General features: G+C 46.7%; 1 protein-coding gene across 4 annotated transcripts in view; it reads left to right on the top strand.

The window, feature by feature from the left end:
- sash1a (SAM and SH3 domain containing 1a) overlaps positions 1-22,500 on the top strand; it is a 158,098-nt gene that overhangs the window by 92,218 nt on the left and 43,380 nt on the right. Inside the window, exon 1 of one of the 4 annotated variants that reach the window (XM_053880759.1) lies at positions 10,377-10,718. The exons of the other annotated variants lie outside the window; for them this stretch is intronic. The gene's annotated coding sequence lies outside the window, so the exon portion shown is untranslated. Of the gene's footprint in view, positions 1-10,376; positions 10,719-22,500 lie in introns of those variants that run through there. 4 annotated transcript variants of the gene reach the window in all.

The following is a 22,500-nucleotide window of genomic DNA, read 5'->3' as shown; positions in this document are numbered from 1 at the left end:
CGTTTAAGACCCAGCGTTCTCTTCTTCTCCTTTGTCTTTCGGCATTTCCTGCCAGGCACTGCCTCAGCAAGTCGACCTTAACCTGTCTTCTGCAACCCCAACTCCTCAGATCCCTCTACATGAGGAGATAAAAGCTCTGTGGGAAGTTGCAAAGTTAGCATGTTGTGTTATCAAGCTCGGACGTGAATGGTGTCTGTCTCGTGGGTAAGGATACATAAAGATGCCATGAGCCAGTGCTGAGGCAACAACAGACCATTTTACCATCTTCCCTCCACTTGTATCTGCGTGGGGTCTCTCACTTCACATTCCCATCCTGCCAGAATTGCGCCGGCCCACGCTGGGAGCACAACCTGTCGAGAATCTCGCTCCTGTCATCCCTCTGCAGTCGCGAGCACAATGTTTTCTGACCGTCACCTCCTGCCAGCTCCTCGCCCGTGAACCCACGCTTGCTAGAATTGGACAGGATTGGAATATGTCGCAGTAATGGGGTCTCTAACCTGGCGAGGCGTTGACAGAGGTGTGTGAATGGCCTGAAACACACAGGGATGTAGGCGGACACAAAGAGCCCTCGAGGGCTATAAACATGCAGCCACGGCGATCAGCGAGGCACTAGATATTGATCATTTCAAATGGAGATCCCTATACGCTCATAAATTTACATTGATCACACATCTCAGATTCCTTCGATTTGAGAAATGGACGACCATTACCTGCTTAGAAAATACTCACCCCCTTATCTGCTGTCAGGCCTCGAGGGGAACCGATTCATCAGACTTTCTCTTTCCCCAGCTGAAGGATCCGTTGGTGACGTAGTCTTGCCATTTATCTGTGGCTCTACATCTGTTGATGTCCCCAACAGGTTCTGAAGTCACCTCCACCTCAGAGACAAAACTCTCCTGCAGATTACTCATTCTCCAGCTCCATAGAGGTTCGGACAAACCAATGTATAGAAACCTTCCAGAATCTGCCCAGTTGGAACTTTTTGAAGGAGCAGTGGTTCTTCTCTGAACCTCTCCCGATTTGTTGCCTACAGCTCATGACCATAGCTGAGAATATGAAGGACCATATTGGTCAGGTAGCCTTCAGCTCAGCTCTTTCTTCACCTGGATCTACAGCCTTTATTACGGAAGCGATGCACAGATCCGTCACCTTCCACCTTCTTCTCTGTCCAAGACTCCAAGATACTGGAACCCCTCCACTTGAACTCCTCTCCAGTCCGTACAAGAATTCAGGAATGCATCGGTCACTTATTTTCAGTTGAGCTGATCCTTGTGCGTGTGAAAGGCCCAGGAGCCCATTGTGTTCCCCTTGTCAACAAGACTACGAGTTACCCTTCAAGTCCAGAGGTAGCAAACAGATCCTCAGGTGATTGAACTTCGACAGCCAACATCTGCACCTCAGAATTGTCTCTTTTGAAGCAGTAGGAATGATGACAAACAACCTTTACCAGGGACATCACCCATTCGAAACGTACTGCCTTGTGTCAGTTGTAGGCGAAAACAGATCCCTTCCCAATATTGACAACAACATGAAAGATTGTGTTCCACCAGCACATTGTTATGCCACTGGTCTCTCATTTTTCAGGCCTATTCTCGACTTGATGTGTTACAGAATGCATACAGCCCTTTAATCCTTCGGAGTCTGCGAGCATCTCACTGACCTCCGCCAGGGTTCCTCTATCTTGCCTCCCCTCCAGCTCTGCTTCTATAATAAGTTGGGTCCGGTATTTACTCTTCAGAAACCGCCACAGATATATATTTCTGGAGGAAAGGCACATCCAGTGAGGATTTGCTGCCGTCGCTACATGAATCACTCCTCCTACAGCCACTATAATTTATTACATAACCCCAAAACCATCCAAAACCTGAACCTTTAGTTTTCCAGGAACTGCAGTCCTCGCAGCCTGATCCATCACCCAAGTTACAGTCCATTGACAGGGAGGAAAATGTCACTCACCCCAGAATAGATCCCAGAAACCATCATCATGATACGTCTGCGGGTCTTCCAGACTGCCGACTTCACCAATCTACAATCTCCCTGTCTGCAGCACGCACAACACATCATTAACCGTCGGGCTGTTTCATGTCGACCTCGGCTCCCATGTGAACTTGGAAGGCTCCAAGCCCAAGAGTAAATTTACGATCAAGTCAACACTCCGAGTTAAACAGTGTGACTTCATGTTAGCATTTTTCTGTCGGTGGATGTTAATATTAAACCACCCAGACTTCAGACCTGCTACAGAAGAGGATAAAAGTTAAATCGACTCTGAGATTTGAGCAGAATGCCGAGTGACTCCAGGCTGTTTTTGTCAGACTTCATTATGAATGAAGAACATCTGAGTGGTTTTAAGATACAGCTCATTTTAGGGGAGAGGGTTCATGTTCACTCACTCAATACATGTTAAAACACTTCCAGATTTTCTACACTTCGCTGGCTGTGTATGTTTAATAACCGCTGCATCAGCTAAAATTGTAGCACACTGTCACTCGGATATCGCAGTCAAATCAACCAGCGAGGAGCCGATATCAAAACAACTGCCGAGGGGCTACATAACAGCAAACACATAGCTACTCACTGACCTCATCCTCTCTTGTTGTATGTGCTCCATAAAGCAGTTCATGGAAACTGAGAGTTGAATCGCTGTGTCGTGGATTGATAGTCATCCTCCACATTAGCTGTGGGATTATTCTCTCACCAGGTGCTGTGGCCCCCTATGACAAACTTCTGTGCTGCCCAAACACTCACTGACCCAGGAAGGCTTTAACATAGAGTGTGGTGGCCTCCATTATGCTATAGGTAAATGCCATCAGCCTCTCCAGGCTGTAGATCATCTCCCTCTGGCTGCAATGACACTCGATAACTGGTGGCCGTTCTAGCCCAGCCTCCCAGGGTGTATGGTTTCCCTGGTGTCTCCCCAACACTGGTGCCCAGGTGTAGCATGCACAGCCAACCATGGAGCATCCAAAATGTTTAAGAATGTGCCGTCTAATATGCTGGCAAACTCGGGTGCGAATGACTAAAAGGATTTGCCTACGATATGCGACTTTACTGATCCCTTTATGGTTGTGTTCCTCTGTGTGTCCAGATGAAACATGGTTGAGCCCTTTGTTTATATACGTAGGGACGCCATCATCCCCCTCTTCTGTATGTTACAAGATGCATTACAGTCGCTGTCCACTTGGACAAATCTTGTTTTAATCCCGGTTATAGACCGTAGAGGAACTGAGCAGCTCCTTCAGTGGACGACTGAGACACCTTCAGCGCAGGACTGTGTAGTTAACACTGTGTAGTTACCAGTCAACCATTATCTTATATAAACCCCATCTGATGTGCGTAACACCCCACCACATGTTGTGCCACGATATTGCACATTTGTATATTTGTAATAATATGTTATGATGACTACCTGTTTGCACTACACACTGCTGCTTAACAATCTGAATTCGAAGGCGTCCTGGACAGTGTAATGAATGACTTTCTCTCAGCGTGACGGAGCAGGACTCTGAGCCTGCAGGTTTTCTTGAGAGCGGTGGAGAGCTTGATCTCACTTTATGCTCTTTTAATCACACATGGATGGCTGCGCTCCAATCCCTGGGGAGCGGGAGAAAAGCACACGTCAGGACCAACCACCTCTCTGTTGGCAGCTCAGCATTACCCACCTAAACACCCTCCAGGGAGAGAGGCATGCGTGGGGGGAAGGGGAGGGAGGGGAAAGGGGTCATGAAGGGCTGAGCGGGCTTCACGTTTTCAGCCCATACAGACGGCTGTCAATCATTCCTCTCGCTGTCTTGACTGACATGACAACAAACTTCAATGATGAAGGGAAATGGGTCGGGGGCACAGGCTGACAAATCTATTTTTGTGGATATGGACAGAAAATAGAAGGTTTAGAAAATATTTATGTCTGATCAAGATGCTCTTGAAGAGGTCAGCAGAGGGCGCTCTGCAGGGGGGGGATGTTTTGGAAGACTTCCTGCTCCCGCAACAAAAAGTTATTGGAACCAAAAGAAAGAAACATATGTGTCAGTGGAACCTTGAGTATCAATCCATGTGCAGCTGTTCTCACCTGGACTCGGGGCTCATGATGTGTTGGCTCTTTGGCATCTGGGACTGACTTTATTCACTCAATTATTAGCTTAGTTTTTGCTATATCATGAGCATGTAAGGAAGCCTCTTCAGCACCCACAGATGCAAATAAACTAAATAAAAAAGTGGCACCTTTATTCTGTGTTCTAGCGCTGACATTAGCTGTTGCGTGAATCGCTGTAGTTCTGTGGCTTTAACCTCATCCAGAGTTCACAACTGAGAGGTACATTTAAAACCGACTGTGTTCGAGTCAAGGTGTCCGCTGCTGGTTTACATTCAGGACGTATGACCTCAAGTCACTCAAATTTATGTTTCAGCTCTTAAACAGTGGGTAGATAAAACCCCACTCTGATTCAAGGTCGTGTGTAAGTGAGATGGATTCCCACACTGCAGATGCCTGGGATTACCAGCTCCTCTGAGCAGCCTCCCACAAGTGCGCGTAACTAGGAAATGGATCACACAACCTCCAGGCGATGTCAAGGTGAAGGAAACGTGTCAGTTCCTCCCCCGGTTTCCTCGCTCAGTTAGTGACTCAAACGTGGGGAGCTGTTACCTCAGCCAGACCGGACCAGATGAGCCCAGAGGACGACGCGCTGTAACCACAGGCAGTCATCGGCTCAACGCCGGGGTCCTGGTCTGACCTGCTCGACCCAACGAAACACGAAACAACAATGATTCCAGCAAAGACAAGATGACTGTTTAGAGATGAGCTGTCAGAGGGAAGGTCATCTATTTTTATCTAGGACACCTCTGACCTCATCAAAACCTCCATCAGGATTCTTGAGTGAGCAGGTCAGCTCCATGGTCTCCTCCTAGCTCTGTCTTCATGGGCACTCCCCTTCACAGAGCAACAGCCAGCACATGCAGAATTTGGTTTCTGCTAAGGCAGATGCTGTTTCCGTCGTGTTCTGACTGATTTGAAAACCACAATTTGCCTGTATGGAGCTGAAAACTATATCAGAATATCACCCAAACTTGCCAAAATTCCAAAGATCTCTTCTTCAGTCAGACTAGAATCTCCAACCCGTTCCAAGATCCAAGGTGGCCCTGGGATCCGAGGCCTCGCATCTCACAATATTTCAGCATCAAAGCATCTAATTCTAAACCCGATCTAAAGCCGCTGTTTAGCTGCTAAACAATGCGTCGCCAGAATGCAACGAAAACTACAACTAAACTTTTGCAGCATCTGACTAAACGTCTTGAAAGAAACATCTCAGACTCCCTCTGGGCTTTTCCCCCCGGAATAAAACGTGTATAAATAAACTCACAGACACATCACAAAAATATATGCTGCTCTTGTTATTGTTGCCACTGGCTCCACAAAACACTCAGTAGAAAAAGCTTCTGCCACATGGTGGTTTCTGACCCTCCAGGCTAAATCTGATGAAGTCCAGCGTCTTCTCCTGATAACACTGTAGACGTTTGCACCATAGAGGATCAACATTTCCACACTCCTCTCTCAGATGAGAGTCAGTCTCTCTCTGTCTTTCTTTCTCTCTCTCTCTCCTGTGGTCATCTGCTCGTTACTGTGGTCTGTCGTCACCTGCACTCCCCTTTTTTTGTTTTGGAAATGTGGAGGCTCTGTGGGTTCAAGAACAAATATTGACTGCCATCTAGTGGTCAGAGGACACAAAGGTTAATGAAATACCGTGGGTTGACCAGAACGGTTGAAGAAACTACTAAACTACTGTCACTGAAGTATGTTTTAAAGGTGCGTATTTATTGAATTTCTGAACTTATTCTTGTTCAGTTCTGTGTAATAAAGAGTAATAAATAGTTTTATTTAACTTACACCACATTCTATTTAAAGATTCTGGATGTGTCTCACACATTTCAAGATCTACTTTCAATTCTGATGTATTTTAAGAGACAAGAAATACTCCTGAAACAGGCAACGGAAAAGATGAGAAATTAAGAAAAATAATAAAACAAGAAAGTTATGTTTCAGTTGCATCATAATGAACAAAAAACAATACACGAGACAAAAATGTCAGAACCAATGTCAGTTTTGTAGTTTTGCTCTGGGCCACATAAATACAGTCAAAGGGCCGCATTTGGCTCCCAGGCCACATTTTGCCCAAGTCTGATAAAAAAATTCTTCTTCGAAAAATTGTCTTTACAACCGGCTCTTATGTTTGGATCCAACGTTGAGTGTTGTAGTCAGTAACCCAGTAATGGAGGGCATTTCAAGGAGCACTTTCGCATGTTGGAGTAGCACATTGCTAGCAGAAAGAAACATCAAAGTGGAGTGTTTCTTTGGAGAATTCGCTGGAAATCTAGGTTAGCGTTTTAGTAGTGTGAGTTTGACGCTGAGTTGATTCTCACTGGAGCTAGTGTTTCGATGAACCGCCGGTGTTTCCCTGCGCTAACATTGTCTATACGGCTCTCTATGTGGTGATCAGCTTTAATTTAATGACACCAATTTCAGTGTCCTCACACACGTGCGCGCGCGTCCTCAGGGGCGGCAGTATTGGGCGATCACATTTCAGACAAGCGCTCTTGTTCTGAATTAATTTGTGGCGTCGGCTTGATTGTTTGCCTCCGGAGAGAGAAACAACGTTGCGGCCGCTAAAACGAATTGAACGTCCTCTTTAATTGATTCGCTCCTTTGAAGTTCTTTGTTTCCTTTGCACACAGACACGGAGCAGCACCGGACGCCACACTTACCTGCGACTGGCTCGCGGCTCTGCTGCTCTCTGGCCTCATTAGAGAAGCCCAGCAGTCATCTAGTCAGGAGCGAGTGGTGTATCAGCACCATGTGTGCGTTAACCTCCAGCTACAGAGGCCTTTGAAGTTCCTGTACCTGCCTGTGAGCCGGCAGACTCCCGACTGCACGGATGGCGCTGATAAACATTTAATGTGTCTGACGGCGTATGTGGCTCTGTCGCGCACCCGTCTTCCTCTCACTCCTGTTTCACTGGTCTTTCTCGACAAATCTACAGTCGGGTATTTGAAGAATGAAGCTTCCGCTGATTCATGTTGCCTGGTTTTATCGGGGACAACTTTAGCAAGCTCTGCCTGAGGTGCTCCAGAGGCCGGAGTTATCTTTAAATCCCCTGCTCCCAACTGAACTTCTGATAAAGCGCCAGTGTTACAAAGTGCTGTGCAGCAGTTTTTTTAAAGCGAGTGTCAGGGATGCGCTAGTCAATAATAACACCTGCGGAGAATACTGAGCCTTTTAGCTCAGCTCTTTTTCCATGGCATTTGGGAACACTTGGTCTTTCATTCTGATGCTCCGCCCCTCTTATTTTGGACCACGTCTAGATGTAACAGGAAGAACGGGGAGAACACGAGAAGCTTTTCCTATTAAGAGGTGTATGTCTTTGGTTGCAGGTACTTTTTTCTTCCCCCAATTCATTGTGACGGACAAAGAAAAATGAACAAAAAATAGGTCAATACGCCAATATTGCATTGACAGTTTAACCCCACTATATCAATATTTCATACATAAATGCTACGCTGCATTATGCTACTGAATTTGCGACATGTGTTTATGTTTTCCTCTTATACACTGAGTTATTTTGTTGATGAATAAACGTACCGTATCGCAATATATCGTATCCTCACACCGGTATCGTGATACACATTACATCGTGAGATTCCTTCCAAAACACCACTCCTCTTAAAGGTACATGATCTTATAAACATTAGTAGCTGTCGCCAAGGACTCTCACACAGAGTGGCAACAACAAGTCTTAACTTAAGTCCTGAAAGCTTGAAGATCTGAATAAAATGGTGATGAATCGAATTTGTCGATGGTATTTGGTTATGATCAGTCATGTCACTGACCTTATGAGGGCCACGTGAATACACGCACAGGGCCGCATTTGCCACACACATCACCCAAGTCAGACAGAGACTTCAGTGTTTTTCCCCGACGTGGAGCTGGAAAGGAAACTCCACAGAGCAGTCGTGAGACCTGCTGTGAGACCCTGGGTCCTGAGGTTGTTATCGGGAGTGACTGAACCGTGATGAGCTGAGGGATGAGGACACCAGCGGGACAATCAGACACAGGTTACTGGGTTCAACGTTTGAGCGTCAGACTTGAGTTAAGTGGACGAGCACTTTTGAACCACTTTTCTCCTGACATCTCAGCAGGAACTACAAGTCCAGAGTTGGGCAGAAAATCTGCTCTCAACCTCCCAATACGTGAGTGAAAAAGGGCCACCTGCGCCTTTAAGAGAACCTTGGCAGTTGGTCAAAAGGGCAAGTGTTGCAAATTCAAACGCAGGAAAAGCGTGTGCCTCCACTTGAACTCAAAATTCTGACCGCATTTTCTCTCTGCTCCCTCTTGTGCATGAAACGTCCGTTAACTGTGTGTTTATGCAGTCGGAGTAAAGAGCCCCGAGTGTTGTTTGGAGGCCCGTTCCTGGCTCCCCTGGCCTTGTTTACCTGAATCCTGACTTCGATCTCTTCTCTAAATGTTGTGACGGCAGACTTAAACAGGACGTGGTGCATCCGAAGCATTTATTCTTCAGATAAACAGACACACTGGAGCTGAACAGATAGTGGGACGTCCGTGGTGTTTAGGTAAAAACGTCAAGGAAAAGAAGCCGTGGAACTCAACCATTTGTGGGCTGAAGTTTTTTTAATAAACAAGGAGTTGCATCATCTCAAGATCAGACTTTCACAATCACATCCGAGGGTCCCAGATGAAGCAAGGCTTCAACTCCTGTTACGCCATGTTAGGTGCAATCTCCATGTTGGATTGTTCGCAAGTTGATGAGTACAAGGTTGCATCACTTCTTTTGTAGATGATGCAGTGTGGTCGTCAAGACCACCTAACCTGAGGAGGAACAAGGACTTCGCCGGCTGCATCGAGACAAAGACCACTGAGGAGGGAGACCCAGACCTGGGTCTCGGGCCCTCAAAGTCTGCATGGTCTCAGCTTCATCCATCCATTCTGGATGAGTAGCATCTCCGAGGTTGAGTCATTCTTCTGTCTGCAGGAGCCATTAAAATCGATCACTGCGTGGCTAACAGCTAATGCTGCCTCTGACTGGTCCACCAGGACCGTAAAATACAACACAAGTGCCCCCTACTGGAACTGACTTAACAACCCAATTGTTCAAAATTTGTATGGGAGGACATTTCTATTGTTGCCAGGGTGAAACAGAGTATACCTTTGGTAGCTGTGGGCTGTGTTTCTTAGAGTAAAGTTTTCTTTGCTTGCCTCACTACATCCATTTCTTCTGAGTCAAAGACAGTGTTTCTCGACTGTAGATGTAGTGTCCTCTGGTGGCGGGGTTCAAGTCGCTCTGGATTTGGTCTTGGAGTCTCAGGTTCAACCACACTTCAACCCCTTGGTTGCCTCGTGAATGTCTGGTTGTTATTGCCCAGAAAGAGCTGCAGGGGTGGATGTCCTGAGGACAGCATCACCTCATTCTAAGAACCAGATCACACTTGCTTGCTAAAATTGTTAGCTTACACCTTCTGAATCTTCTGTTGAAGGCGCGGAGTAGAGCCACTGCTTCTCTCGATTGGAAGGAGCTATGGGGTTTAGATCGGACAGATGCCTGAAACTCCTCACGTGAAGTAAATACAGTTCTTCCCGCTAGCTTGTCCTTCACATTACAACCTCCACCATCGGGCCTTGTGCTGCTTTAAATACTTCGCATCCCTGGAAACATGCAGAAAGACAAATTGCTGACCATTTGCAGTTCTTGTGGTCTGTCGTCTCTCAGTAGCTCCGCAGGCCGTGACTTGTAGTTACATATTTGAGGGGGGACACGTCAGCTCCACTTGTGGCTTGTATTTTTTGAGCCTGCTTGAGGGTTGTTTTTTTTCTGCACCCGACCATCTGTTCCTTCGTTTTCCCTTCTATCAGCTCGACTCGGAAGAAGAAACTTTTGTCGTGGTGCTTTGGACCGGCGTCTTTTTCTTCTCCTCCCTGACCTGGAGGAGGCCTCTGGAGGTGCAGTGTCCTGAAGTGGGATGGATTCCCAAATCCGGTCCAGCTCCACTCTCCCAAATTAACATGGAGAAACCTCAATGTGGAGTGACTCATTCAAATAATTGTCGCCCTCAGCCAGATCAGGTTACTGTCTGTTTGCTTTCCTCCCGTCCTGCAGTTGGATTCTGTATCTGGGCCACTGCTGAATTACGCCTTTCAGCAGACGTTGAAAAAGAGAGCAGTGACATCAGAAGTCCAAGTGCTGAATAGCCTGTAATTTTCTGCTCTGTTTCTGAGATTGCCGGAGTGTTGGAGGGGGGACTCGCAGGTCAGGGGTCGGGCTGGATGCGACCGGGGGGTGGGGGGTTACTTTAAAAGAATCTGGGTGAGTAAATGGGAGTCGACCAGGAACGGAAGGGCTGATCAAACTGAATTTGTAATGACAGGGAATATGAGACGGACCTTGAGAAGAAGCAAGGATGGGATCCCTCCCACTTTTTTTTTGCAGAATCCAAAATACTGCCGACTACCCCGCAGCTAAAGCCTCCCTCCTCCCTTCCTCCCTCTGTCCCATGTGAGCAGCAGCCCGATGACTGGACCTCTGTGCGCTCTGCTTACGCTCCGGCAGATATGCATTGTTCTCCACTGTACACGACTTGTTGCTCTGCTTCTAGAACAGTTGCTCTGTGTTAGCTCTGCACGGAACGTTGACTGAGGACGGGCCGCTCTGCTGCTGTCGGTGAGTACGCTGCTTCTGTCCGACGTGTTCCACAGGTGGGATTTGAGGCTCTCAGATAGATGAGCCGATCTTGAAAGTATCTACTCATCTCCTGGTTTGCTGACTCATGCTAACGTGTGTGTGTTTGCCATCGTGTCCGGTAGAGTCTCTGTGATACCTGGTGTGTGTGAGAGGGCAAACAGAGGTGTGGCGGGAGTATATTCATAGAACACAATGTATAGCAAACAAACTGAAACGTTTGTGAGTCGCTACATTCAGTGTCAGCTGTTGTGATAAATGGCCGTCACTATGGTAACTAACGTCTCTAAACATACACATGATGTAATTCGGTGGCTGGAAGCAGAGAAGTTTGTGGTGGATTGTTCTCATAAATTCACGAATAAAGTCGTCTCGGTTAATTCAAGTCACGGCACAAGTCAGACTCAAAGGCAAGGCCCGAGGGCTGGATCTGGTCGGCCATGACGCTTTATGTGGCCCGTGAGTGTTCTCACTTGGTCGTTGAACAAATCGGAGAAAAAAGTGTCGAAAGAACAAACTCAGAACGCTGCCTCCAAGAGGACTTGTAAAGGAATGCAACGGTAGATGTATTTCCTCTTTGGTACTTCTCCTCCAAGTTTAGCTTCATTGACTTTGATATTGAACAGACACTTTTTCTCATCGGAAACTGCAAAAACAGCCTTCGGGTCGACAGATGATTTTGCTATTCAGAAGTTTCCTCACTGGAATTTGAACCTGTGACCTTCACCGTTGACGACAGGTCGGGCAAATCTGTAGCCGCCCGTCGCACTTAAGCGTTGATGTCTTCTCTACGAACACATTCCACTTTATTCGCTCACATAATTATCATTTAGATCAACAACATATTTACACTTAACTTCCATAAACTGTATACCCCGTAACAAGGCAGCAGGGGACTGGTAGCAGTTCCAGCTACACAGAGTCCAGGGACCCCCTGGACAGGGGAGAAACAGACAACCACTCGCCCACAGTTTCAATACAATGCATCCTTCAGTGGTGACCTCATTGTCAGTACTAGAGGTGGAGAACTGGTAGAAGGACGGGACGCAAAATTCAGTTCTTTTTCTCAGCTGCTGATTCAGTGGGTTTGCCTCGACTACTGCTCCGACAAACTGCTGCATCACCGTGTCATCTCAGGTTATCATCGATCTCTCCCTCTGTGCGCGCCGTCGGCGAAACAATAGTCGTCCTCCCGGCCAAGACCCCCGGCATGTAAGCCAGTGACATATCAACACCGAATCTGGTGCAAGATGTTGTTCATTGATTTGCTTTGTCGCCAGATGCAAACGGGCACACACAATCGCGCCTTGTCGTCTAGAGGGACCTCATTGTTGCCGCACATAATAATTGTTTGTGTCCAAGCGTCTCAAGCTTCGTCCAGAGGTCTCGCACAATGCAGCCTGTCACCGGGGGGATGTGGATTTCTCTCCTCCCTACACATCTGGATCTCACCGACAGCTGACAAGGAACATGGGAGCGGATGGACGGGGGAAGGCGTGTGGAGGCGGAGGGGAGGGAGGTGAAGCTTGCAGAGGACAGGCTCGCCTTGGTGGACTTCCCTTCGTGCTGGGGGAACAATGTCTTGCAGAGTTGGGCAGGAAATGTGGTCAGGAAATGCTTAAATAGTCTTCACCTGTCGGAGTCACTGTCGGAGACCTCTGTTACAGTCTAGATGAAGACGCTGCGAGCCTAAATTGATTAGCTCTGCCTTCTGGCTCAGCTCTCTCTTTGACTTACGGCGTTAATTTCTTCGGTTCTCCCTTCGCTTCTGAGCATGTGTCAAAGTGTGTTGGGCCACGTTTTGCAACAACACATCTTGTTTACGTTACTATAAACCCAGCCACTATTCTGCTTTACAAACAAGCTTCGATGACCACTGAACATTCTGCGACAACGCCCGATGTGGTCATTGATGGTCGGTCAAAACGCTCTCATGTGTTTGCATCCAAGTCCCGATGCTTCCATTCTCCGTGATGAATTCAGAAAGCGAGTCCTCTGGCACATTAGCTGTCCCAGCTGCTGCTGGAAAACTGACTCATATCTGGGCAGACGGTCCCATCCAGGCGCGACGGCGACAGGTGTGCGTCCGCCTCGTCGCTGTGTATCAGCGCGGCCCTTCTCTCACATCTGTCGCGGAGGCTCTCGTGCATCATCGGCCATCTTAAGACGGCGTCGGCTTTGATTGGGATGTCGATAAAACACCAGCTTTCATTTCCTCCCGGGCCTCCCAGGAATTGTTTGACGGTGCGGTTCTGCCATATGTAGCACCACAATTCAGTCGCTTCTCTCTGCCACAGCAGCTGTTGGTCTGTACTTCTGGCTTTATATCTGCATGATCAGTTCCTGATTTACTGCCCGGAAGAAGAGTTAGATGACCAATATCCATGTAGTCACGTAGCGATAGGGTTAGCAATGTAGAGAATAATCCTGAAGTAGTGCTAGCTTGTGTTGCGAGGTAGCATAGCTGTAGGATTTTCGTGCTAACACTGAAGTCTCATACATACAACAAGCAGACAGAAGTTTCAATTCTTAATATAACTGCTTTTAAAAAATGAAAACGGGGCTCTATGAATTATACAACTAAGAAACATCTGACAAAAAAGGTCGTAAAAATGAAGTTAGAAATACATTTTTCAATTACATTTTTCACTTTGGTTTTGGTAGGAAATACAGACAATAACAAAGGTCTGGTTGAATTAATTGAGCTTCAAACCTAAAGAAAAATTAAAAAAAAATTAAAGATCTGTCATGTCAGACTGTATCACACAGGTTTTTATTTATTTATTTTTTGCTGTTGTGATGTTATTCATTGTTAACACTGTGAGGAACCACTGGAACATAGCAAGGGTCAGTGAATGCACCATTGCATTTGTACTAGTGAGACATCTTTTCCTGTCAAATAAAAACCAGGTTCAATTCCCAACAACCATGTGATGACAGAAGTCTGTCAGCTCTTTGCATCACCTCAGACTGGAGAGTCAGTGTCCCACTGTGAGCTAGCGAATCTCCGCGGCTAACAAAGCTTGTTTGTTGACGTCGAACTGGAGCAACTGTGATGTCAGCACTTTGAAGCCCAGAACTGAGAGCCCCGGCGACAGAGGCCATGAATCATGCAGTCAGAGTTGTGATGCGACTTCAGAGGGGCTTCGTCGAAGAGGGAGGAAGCAGACTGATAAATATGACGCACGCCTGGGTCAGGTGGGCTGCTTTGAGACCATCTGCAGGCCTTTTATCTGCTCTGTTTACATGGGCAAGAAATGTGGATTTAATACATGAGCAATATTCCGCTCTCTTTCTTGCTTGTGTATCTTATCTCAGACCTGCTCCTGCTCTCATCTCACCGCTCATGATCTCTCCAGAGAGAGCTCATTCTGGAGTTGGCTGTCGAGTAAAACTGTGCTCCGTCTGTCCATGGTTTAATATGATGCCTGTGTCGTCGGAGCTTGACAGTTTCATTATTTCTCCAGTTGGTTTCAATTACAGAAGGGCATTTCCCTTCGTGGATATTGCTTCGAGAGGATTTCGGTGACTAAGTGTTTGGTTACGGTTTGGACATATTTGTGTCACGATGAATAAGCTCATTTGGAACAATATGAAGGGATGGACGAAGCTTCGCTCAATATCCAGTCGTGTCAGGAGAACGTGTTCTCTTCTGTCCATCACGGAACGCGTGAAGTCTAGCTTGAAAGTGGGAGGAAACCAGAGTGCCTAAGGAAGCATGTGAGCCTCAGGGTAGAACTGCTATTTCAGAGTGGCCGACGTCTTCACCCAAATCTGACTCTAGCGAGAGGCAGGTCGGAGCTCCCAGTGGCTTTTGTGGCTCCTCAACAAGAGCCTGGACTGACAGCGTAGTTCTGTATGTGTGTGTGTGGATACAAAGAGCTCTGCTTATTGCTGGCGCTGCTGCTCCACTTCCCTTGATAGCAAGCATTGCTCATCCCAGCGGGAGGCAGGAAAGGCCGCAGGCACACACACACACACACACACACGCGTAACTGTGCAGCTGACACACACAATTAACACGTTAACTGGCCTTTATTTACCTCTCCTCATCGCCTCCACGCCGTCGCACAGCCAGACGTTTTCAGAAGTTTCAGCCCTCCGATTCACATGCAGATTGTTTGTGTAGCTGGTGACAAACATTTGGCAGCGAGCGGCGGTGATGTCACTGGTGATGTATGACTGCTGGAGTGTGAGGCGGTGACCTCAGCACCGCGGGAGTCTCTGAGGAGCTGTATCGCAGCAGCGAAGCGCTCGCTGTCAGGACTTTCTCACACTTTCTCGCTGTGTGCTAACAACCGCACGGCAGCAAGGTCAGACCTCGGACGTTTTTGAACCAAGTGAGAGCTGCACGGTGCAAAAAAAAAAAAAAAAAAAAAAAAAAAACCTGGTTGCTGGCCATGGCTAGCTAAGTTAAACTAACAATGTACAGGGTCCCGGTGAGTCGGATGGGTTTCCTTCAGGGGGTGGCCTCCTCTTTGGAGGTTTACAACCATCGCTTCGAGACACAATAAATAACAAGTGGTGTTGCCTGTTGCCTTTCCGCTCCTGAATGTTTCAGGAGTCGAGGCAAAACACTCATTACACTGTGCTCGTGGGAACCATGTCCACACCAGAGCAGTTATGGGAGCGTAAACATGAAGCGTGAACACCGGAAAGTGGGGCGCGATTTGAGCGCACTTGATCTTTGGAGACGTTGTTGGCTATTTGTTTTTTTAAATGGAAGTGCCATCATGAATGGAAAAATAGGTTTCGTTTGTTTGGTTTTTAAAGCCCTCGCTTGATTCTTGTGTTATTCAAGTGGTCAAAATCGTGTTGAAGTAGCCTTTTTCCCGAGCTCTTTTCTGAGTCTCAAATGACTGACCAACCACTGCGGTTAGTCTTCTGAATCTCTCTGACCGAAAGCTAATAAACTACCTTCCCTGCTGGCCCTGCTAAACTCTGTGTCTCTCCTATAGAGAAGCTTCCAACCTCAGCTCTGCTCTGTAGCTGGTGGAAAGTCAGTTCAGTAAACCTTTAAATGCCGTCTTGTAAAACCATTTCAGTATATTGTGCAGTTTAATTAGCGTGCTGCTGTAGCGTTTCCTGCCGCGGTTTCGTGGCCGTTTGTTTTGCTCATCAGTCCTGATCCCTGGCCTCTGGCACACGGGCGCTTCTGGCATTATGGGATGGAAAGCACAACAGGTCTTGGCACTTAAATACACACGAGATGGAGTGTTTTTAGCCGTCCTTCCTGTGTCAGCGTGATCCTCTGCTCAAGTTTAATTTGGGGATCAGAAAGTCCTGAGGAGTTGTTTTCTTATCCTGGGATGATTGTAAAAACTACAGCCAGAATGTGGTGATAAAACCAAACTTGAATTGAAGGGTTCCAACTTGGCCCCAGGGGGAGCTGTTGCACCAAATCTCATGTCTTGCCTCATGAGCCAGTGCCCAAAATCACTGCTAGTGGTGTGGCAGGTGAGTTTCACATCCACATGTCATCCACATGTCCCAATAGCAGTTATTTCTGGACACAACCGGAGCAAAGTTATGACTGAGACAGAAAGCAGAACCAAATAAAGGCTGGTTCCTCTGGAAAGTTTTCATCTGAAAAGCCGGTGGGACTTTTCTTTCTTGACCTCTTGTGAGGGCCTCAGAATGTGTTGCACGTACACACTTTTATTTATTCATTTTGCAACTTTTTTTTGTCTGAAAGTTGGAGTGCCAGCTTGTCTGGGAAGCAGCGCTGCAAAGTCTATATATTTCAAAACAAGACTTGACATTCAGCTGGTGGGCAAAGGAAGTCTGGGAAAACAAACTCGCCTGAATGAAATTATCTGCTGCAGCAGAGAATAGGAATTATTTTTCTACAGAGGACAAACACCCAGCTTCTCTTCTGTGTCAGTCACAGATACTAGACTTTGTGAGAACCAGGCACAGGGTTGGTGGTTCATCATTGATCAGTGGGATTCAGCATGAGATTGATATTTCAGACATGTGCGCTGTTGTTAGAGCGGTTGTACAGTATAGACCACAGTATATATGCTTACAATCGCTTGGCAGCGAGTGTTATGTCGACACAAGGTTGCCAGACATGCCATTCCTAACTAGGGCACCTCCGGACTCCTTTAGTTCAATTCTTGCTCAGCTCTGAAGTGCCGTAAACTTTGTGTGATCGAGCCACTCACTTTAGTCTTCTTCCCTCTGCTCCTGTTGAGTTTCTCCATACAAACTGGAAAAAGCACTGAGAGAGTGCAAACCTCCGCACTGTCCCTCATTTACATTTTATTTTTATTTGTTCTTTTTTGTTACCCCATTGTTATTGTACTTTATTGTCGCGTTTGAAATATTGTTGCCAGTAGGAGGCAGTAGCTTGGTGGAACTCGGTTGCACAGCACTCGCAGGATCAGGGCAGAAACGAAGCGCCGGAATGTGATCATCTGGTGTGAACAAGTCAGTGATGTTTGGCTCTCGTCTCTGCAAAATCTTGTTAAAAACAAACATCCCAGTGTTGTGAGGAAATCGATGGGAGCTGGCAAAACAACTTCATGGATATTTTTTTTCTCTGATTTGCTCAGTTTCATCAGCTCCTCTCACAGATGTTTGCGACCAAAGGGGATTCTAAATGAGAATAAGGAGTTTAGACGGAGTGGAGAGGAACGTCCCCGTGGTCTGTCCCTCGCTTTAAAAGCCATTACTGTGTTCTGGTCTGCACCTGCTTCTATGGTGTCGATGGTAATGGAGTGAATTGTTGAAGCGCAGTGTGGGGTTGTTTGAGCAACATGCTGGAATATGAACCGGTACATCTGTGCCGGTAGAGCGGAGGATGAGGAGGAATGATCCAAGAGGAGGAAGGTGAACAGTAACTGAACAGTGCTGGGAGCCAGCGCTGCACCATAAGATATGGATGTCAGAAGCAGCAGCTATACTTACGTCCTCTGCGCTGGCAGATCCTTATAGAAGCCTCCATCCGATCTTTCCAGAATCCATACTGATGCCTGTTAGGCTGCTGAACCAGTTCACCACAATCCCCTGAGGTCCTGCCATCGGATGAATCCACCACTCTGTTTCAATTTTTCAATCCTCACACGATGACGTCACCCTCGCAGCAGACTCTGAGCTTGTGTTTCTCAGGACCAGGCAGAAGTAGGTCTTGGCCTCCAGCGCTGCCATCTGTATCATACATTTAAACTCAATTAATCTCTGCGGTCGCATCAACCTTCGCGCCACCTCCGGCCACAGAGGGGAGAGGACTCCGCCAAAGAGGCCAGCGGGCACCAGACCCGGAGGGGGGGGCAACCTCTAACCCAGACCCCTGGGAATGAACACACCCGGGTATTGACCTGCGGCAGCTACCGTGTCTAAGTGGCCCTGGAAGTGATGCTGTTTGTATTGTGTGTCATATTGCATTGATTTAACCAGCAGAGACAGGGACGACTTGATCCACCACGGCTCAGTCGCAAAGGTAATTGGAACTTGACCCTTCTGGGTCATAGACTGAAGTCCGGATTCCCTGCCGGTGGTTAATGAACTCGCAGCCTGCCCTCAGTTAATGCGATGCACCCCACCGTAACCTTAACCGAAGCACACAATCGTCTCCTTCGCACCAGATCCTTCTGTTTACTCTCCCTTCTGGGTCATAGAGAGGCTGGAGCCTGATCCCCCCGACACAGAAACATGAATAACAATCCTATAACTGAGAACTCGGTGTCACCGACCACGTGGAGCCGCGCAAATATTCAAACATGAATTCACTGTTTTGACAGTTGAGCGCTCGGTGAAGCCGAAGTCTTCGTGGTGAACAAGGGGAAAGGGAGCAACAAGTCCGTTTCAAAGTGCATTTAAAGTTAAGCAGACGTTTGTTTTGTTTGGTGTTTTCGTGGCGGGATGCTGGGCCCGGCCGCCTGTTCTGCCTGTGTAAGCAGGATCCGGTTGTGCAGAGAAACGGGGGGGGGGGAATTCCTGTGAAAGTGGAGGGCGGCAGCGGTTGTGCTGAGCTTGCACTATGCTTGCGTGTTGTGTGGTTGGGTTCTGGATGGATGGACCAGGCCCGGCGTGCCAGACGGAGATGGATGCGGCGGTTTGTTGAGCGTTCTGACAGTCGGTCGTCACCGTTGTAAAAACCTGTATTAATCCTGTCACATCATTGTCAGTGAGTAATAAAGTTTATGTGTCTGCTCGGAGAGGAGACTGGTGGTGAGAGCGAGCGATTGCTTTGACGGGGAGTCACATCAGCATGTGCAGTGTGGAGCAGTGGAGCTTCTGAGTCCAACAAAAACATGTTCTCTGAACCTGGCTCTGTTCTGTCTGTCAGTTTATATGCTCTCTCTGAGTTTGGTGAGTTCCTCCGAGGACTCTGGTTTCCTCCCACAGGTTAATTAATGAGAGTAAACTGTCCACAGGTGGAGGTTTGTTTCTGTAGAGCCCAGTGAAGGTAGTGAAAGTAATTAAAAACCCATACTTCATTTCTATATTATTATGTTGGAGACAGTATTCAATGTTGGAATATAGTGATATGAGGGAAAAGTATTTTTGACACATGGATGAAATTTATTACAACTGAATCATGTTTATAAACATCAAAATGTTAATGTTTGGAACTACAATGAAAAGTATGAGACATTCAAAAAAAAGGTTTTATAAAATTGAAAAAAGAAAGACATTTAATTGTTAAAAATGACATTCTGTTTCTAAACATGAATACTACACCTAATTTGTAATAATATTATAATAACCAACATATAACCACAAGTTACTATGACCAGAAACTTCATTGTAAATGACACAACAGAAGCATTAAAAATTCAGTTATTTTCTGCTCCAATCATAAGAGACTTTTTTTTCATCACGTTTGCTTTGAAAGGTTTGTTTTATAGTCGTGTCTTATTCAGTTTATTCTAGTTTTAAAGGAAGATCTGCATTTGCATCTGCTCATGTCAGAAATATACCGCTGTTAGAAAATTACAGTGGAACCTCGGTTTTCGAAGGTCCCGGACTTTGAACAAATCGTTCGAACAAAAATTTCGAGATTTTTTTGCTCCGGATTTCGAACAAAAATACAGAACTCGAGCGCCCCCAAAAAAAGCCGGAAAAAACACAACGCGCGCAGACCGATCAGCTGACCCACGAGGCGCTTTGTTATTGTGTATAACGCAGCCTCTGTATGCAGACGTGTCCCGTTAGCTACATTTACTGACTGTTTTTTCTTCATACTGAGGTGTAAAACCTTTCCTGTCTCCACACTGGACCGTGGTAGAGTGTCACAGGGGCAAAAGTAGAACAATAGACGGTTGAAGAGTCGACTTGTACGGCCATGACTCGGTGTATGATGGCTTGTTGGACATGTGATGAATGAAAGTGCACTGTTTATGTGATGTATCACGTCAATGGGAAACAAGTTCTGTGATGGAAACAGCCTCTGAATCACACTGCTGTTTATCTAACAGGATTTTCATGCGCCTGTCAGCAACTTTCTGTTATTAAATATATAACTTCCAGTAAATAATGGGCTGAAATTAGTTTGTAAACGTCTTCTCTGAAACTCTTACAGCTCTGGTTGTTGTCAGAGGAAATATTTTCCTGAGCTGCAGCTTTGCGTGAATGATGCGTTCAAAGCCCTCTGGACTGAGGTTTCGGGTATTAATCTGTGCAGTTATTTTTTTACATTTAAACTGCATGTCAGCATGCTTTTTAACAAAACCCTTTATTTGCGAGCAAAAATATACGTGACAAATCACGTGCTGCGGTTGGCGTGGAGAGATATATGATGGCTGTGCGACAGTAATTACGCCATGGGCTGGCGGCCCAGGCGGGTGCTGTAACATCCGATACATAACCAAATGTCACCAGCGCCAGTCGCTGTGTGATGTAGATCCAGAGGGAGGCTGTTGATGTGTTGCCTGCTGTGCGCTGTGGTTTGTGCCACCAAAATGAAGGATGCTAGTTGGCGGTGTTTTTGGACTTCATTTACGTGCATAAGAGGTGTGTCGAGTGAGGGAATAAAAACACGGATGTGGACTATTATTTGTCCTTAAAGTCTGATCTCATGCTGCAGGGGCTCATCTTCAATATTCACTCACACACCCTCCGGTTAATGTGTTCATCAGCTGGGCTATTTTCAGTGGAGCTCGGAGGCTAACACATGGCGGCGGCTAACACGCTACCTAGCATGCGCAGAAGGGCTTCTGCTTAAGTTGGCTTGCGAGTTCCATGGTCAACAGAAGAGGGCGCCACTGCGCCCAAATTCACTCTCAAGTGAAAAGCCACTGGTGAAAGACTTTAATTCCACAAGAGGAATGTGTTTAGTTGTCGGTCGGTGGATGGCGGGGTGAGTCATGTGACCGTCCCTGTCACCTTTTGTTCTCAGGCGTGTGAACATCTGTCCTTTGTTTCGTGCCTCAAACACTTCTGGAAGCTCAACAAACTCACTCAAGTGTAACATTATCACGCACCACATGGCTGCGGAGGCCACAGAATCCAGGGCTCAGCTGAAGAATGCTCTGTTTTGATATCGGCAGGATGCTATGCTAGTTACCGTCCATTAATAAAAGTGTGGATTAAACGAATAGTTGTGTTTGTTAAGGTGTAAATCACAGTGTGCTGATAGGTCAGCACCAACACCAGCATGTGTGCGTGGACTGGTGAAAGTAGAAGTCACGCTAACGTGAGCAAAATTCCTCGAATGCAAGCGCCGGCGCTTCCACTGGAATGGGAGAGTGACGACAGGAAATCATGGCGTGAGTGGCCTGAAGTTCATAGTCCGTTCATATGTCGCACGTCGGACGTCACGTCATGACATCAAAAAAACTCTTTCCACATATTTGTCATCGCATCCATTTTAAACTTGAGTTTCTGACACTGAGGTCAGGTCGCAGGGGCAGCAGCCAGGGGTAAGATGGCGGGGTTCCCTCTCCCCGTATGACCTTTCCAGCATGTGCAGCGGCCCTTATCATGTAGCTCATCCAAACCTCATAGCTTTCGAAAAAATTCTTACCAAGTGTATGAGCCTTATATTTCATTAAAATGTCTACATGTCTAAGATAAATTCATCTTATTAGTGACATTTCACTAAGATGGAGAAGAGTGTAGAACGTTCACCATAACTTTGACTTAATACAAACCTAAACCCCAAACACAAACAGCATTTGTCTATTAAATATTGCCATTGTGCACTTCACATTTTAGCACATTGATATTTTCTTACATCTCGCCGAGTACGAAGTACGAAGGTCAAAGCTAATGCCGCGGAAATGTTTACCTGGTGACTTGTGCGTGAAACACACAGATGGCCTGTAATTCTAAACACAAGTTGAAAGCGTCTGAAGTCGTTCAAAACATGAACTAGCTGTGGTGCTAATGGGGCTGGTGTGATAACACGAACGGCCGCCCACTCATCCTTGAGGTGCGTGCATTTTCTCAGAACACACACAGACGCACGTGAGAACACACATAAATAAAGAAATCTTAATTGGATCAAAGGAGGGAGCTCCAGGGGACGTGCGCCCTCCGACCCTCCGAGCGCACTGAATTCATCTTGATGCAGATGAATCCCTCACAGATATCTCTGAGATGAGTTCAAGGCTTTGGAGCGGGTTGGATTTGAACGGCAACACTTTTAAGAGAGGGTTTTGTAAAGAAGGATTTTTCTAAAGGTGTAAACAGTCCTCAAACTAGTGGCTCGATGACTTCATTGATTCGGTGTTGGACATCCCTCCGAGGCATCAGTGCGACTGAGGTGTGTCTGACATGTTAATCACCTCTCATCAGTTGTGACTCCCCCAGGTCC

Source organism: Synchiropus splendidus, chromosome 12 (assembly GCF_027744825.2).
Source record: "Synchiropus splendidus isolate RoL2022-P1 chromosome 12, RoL_Sspl_1.0, whole genome shotgun sequence".
NCBI classification, from domain to species: domain Eukaryota; kingdom Metazoa; phylum Chordata; class Actinopteri; order Syngnathiformes; family Callionymidae; genus Synchiropus; species Synchiropus splendidus.
The sequence above is the reverse complement of the archived record's forward strand: the minus strand, read 5'-3'. Positions and strand labels throughout refer to the sequence as shown.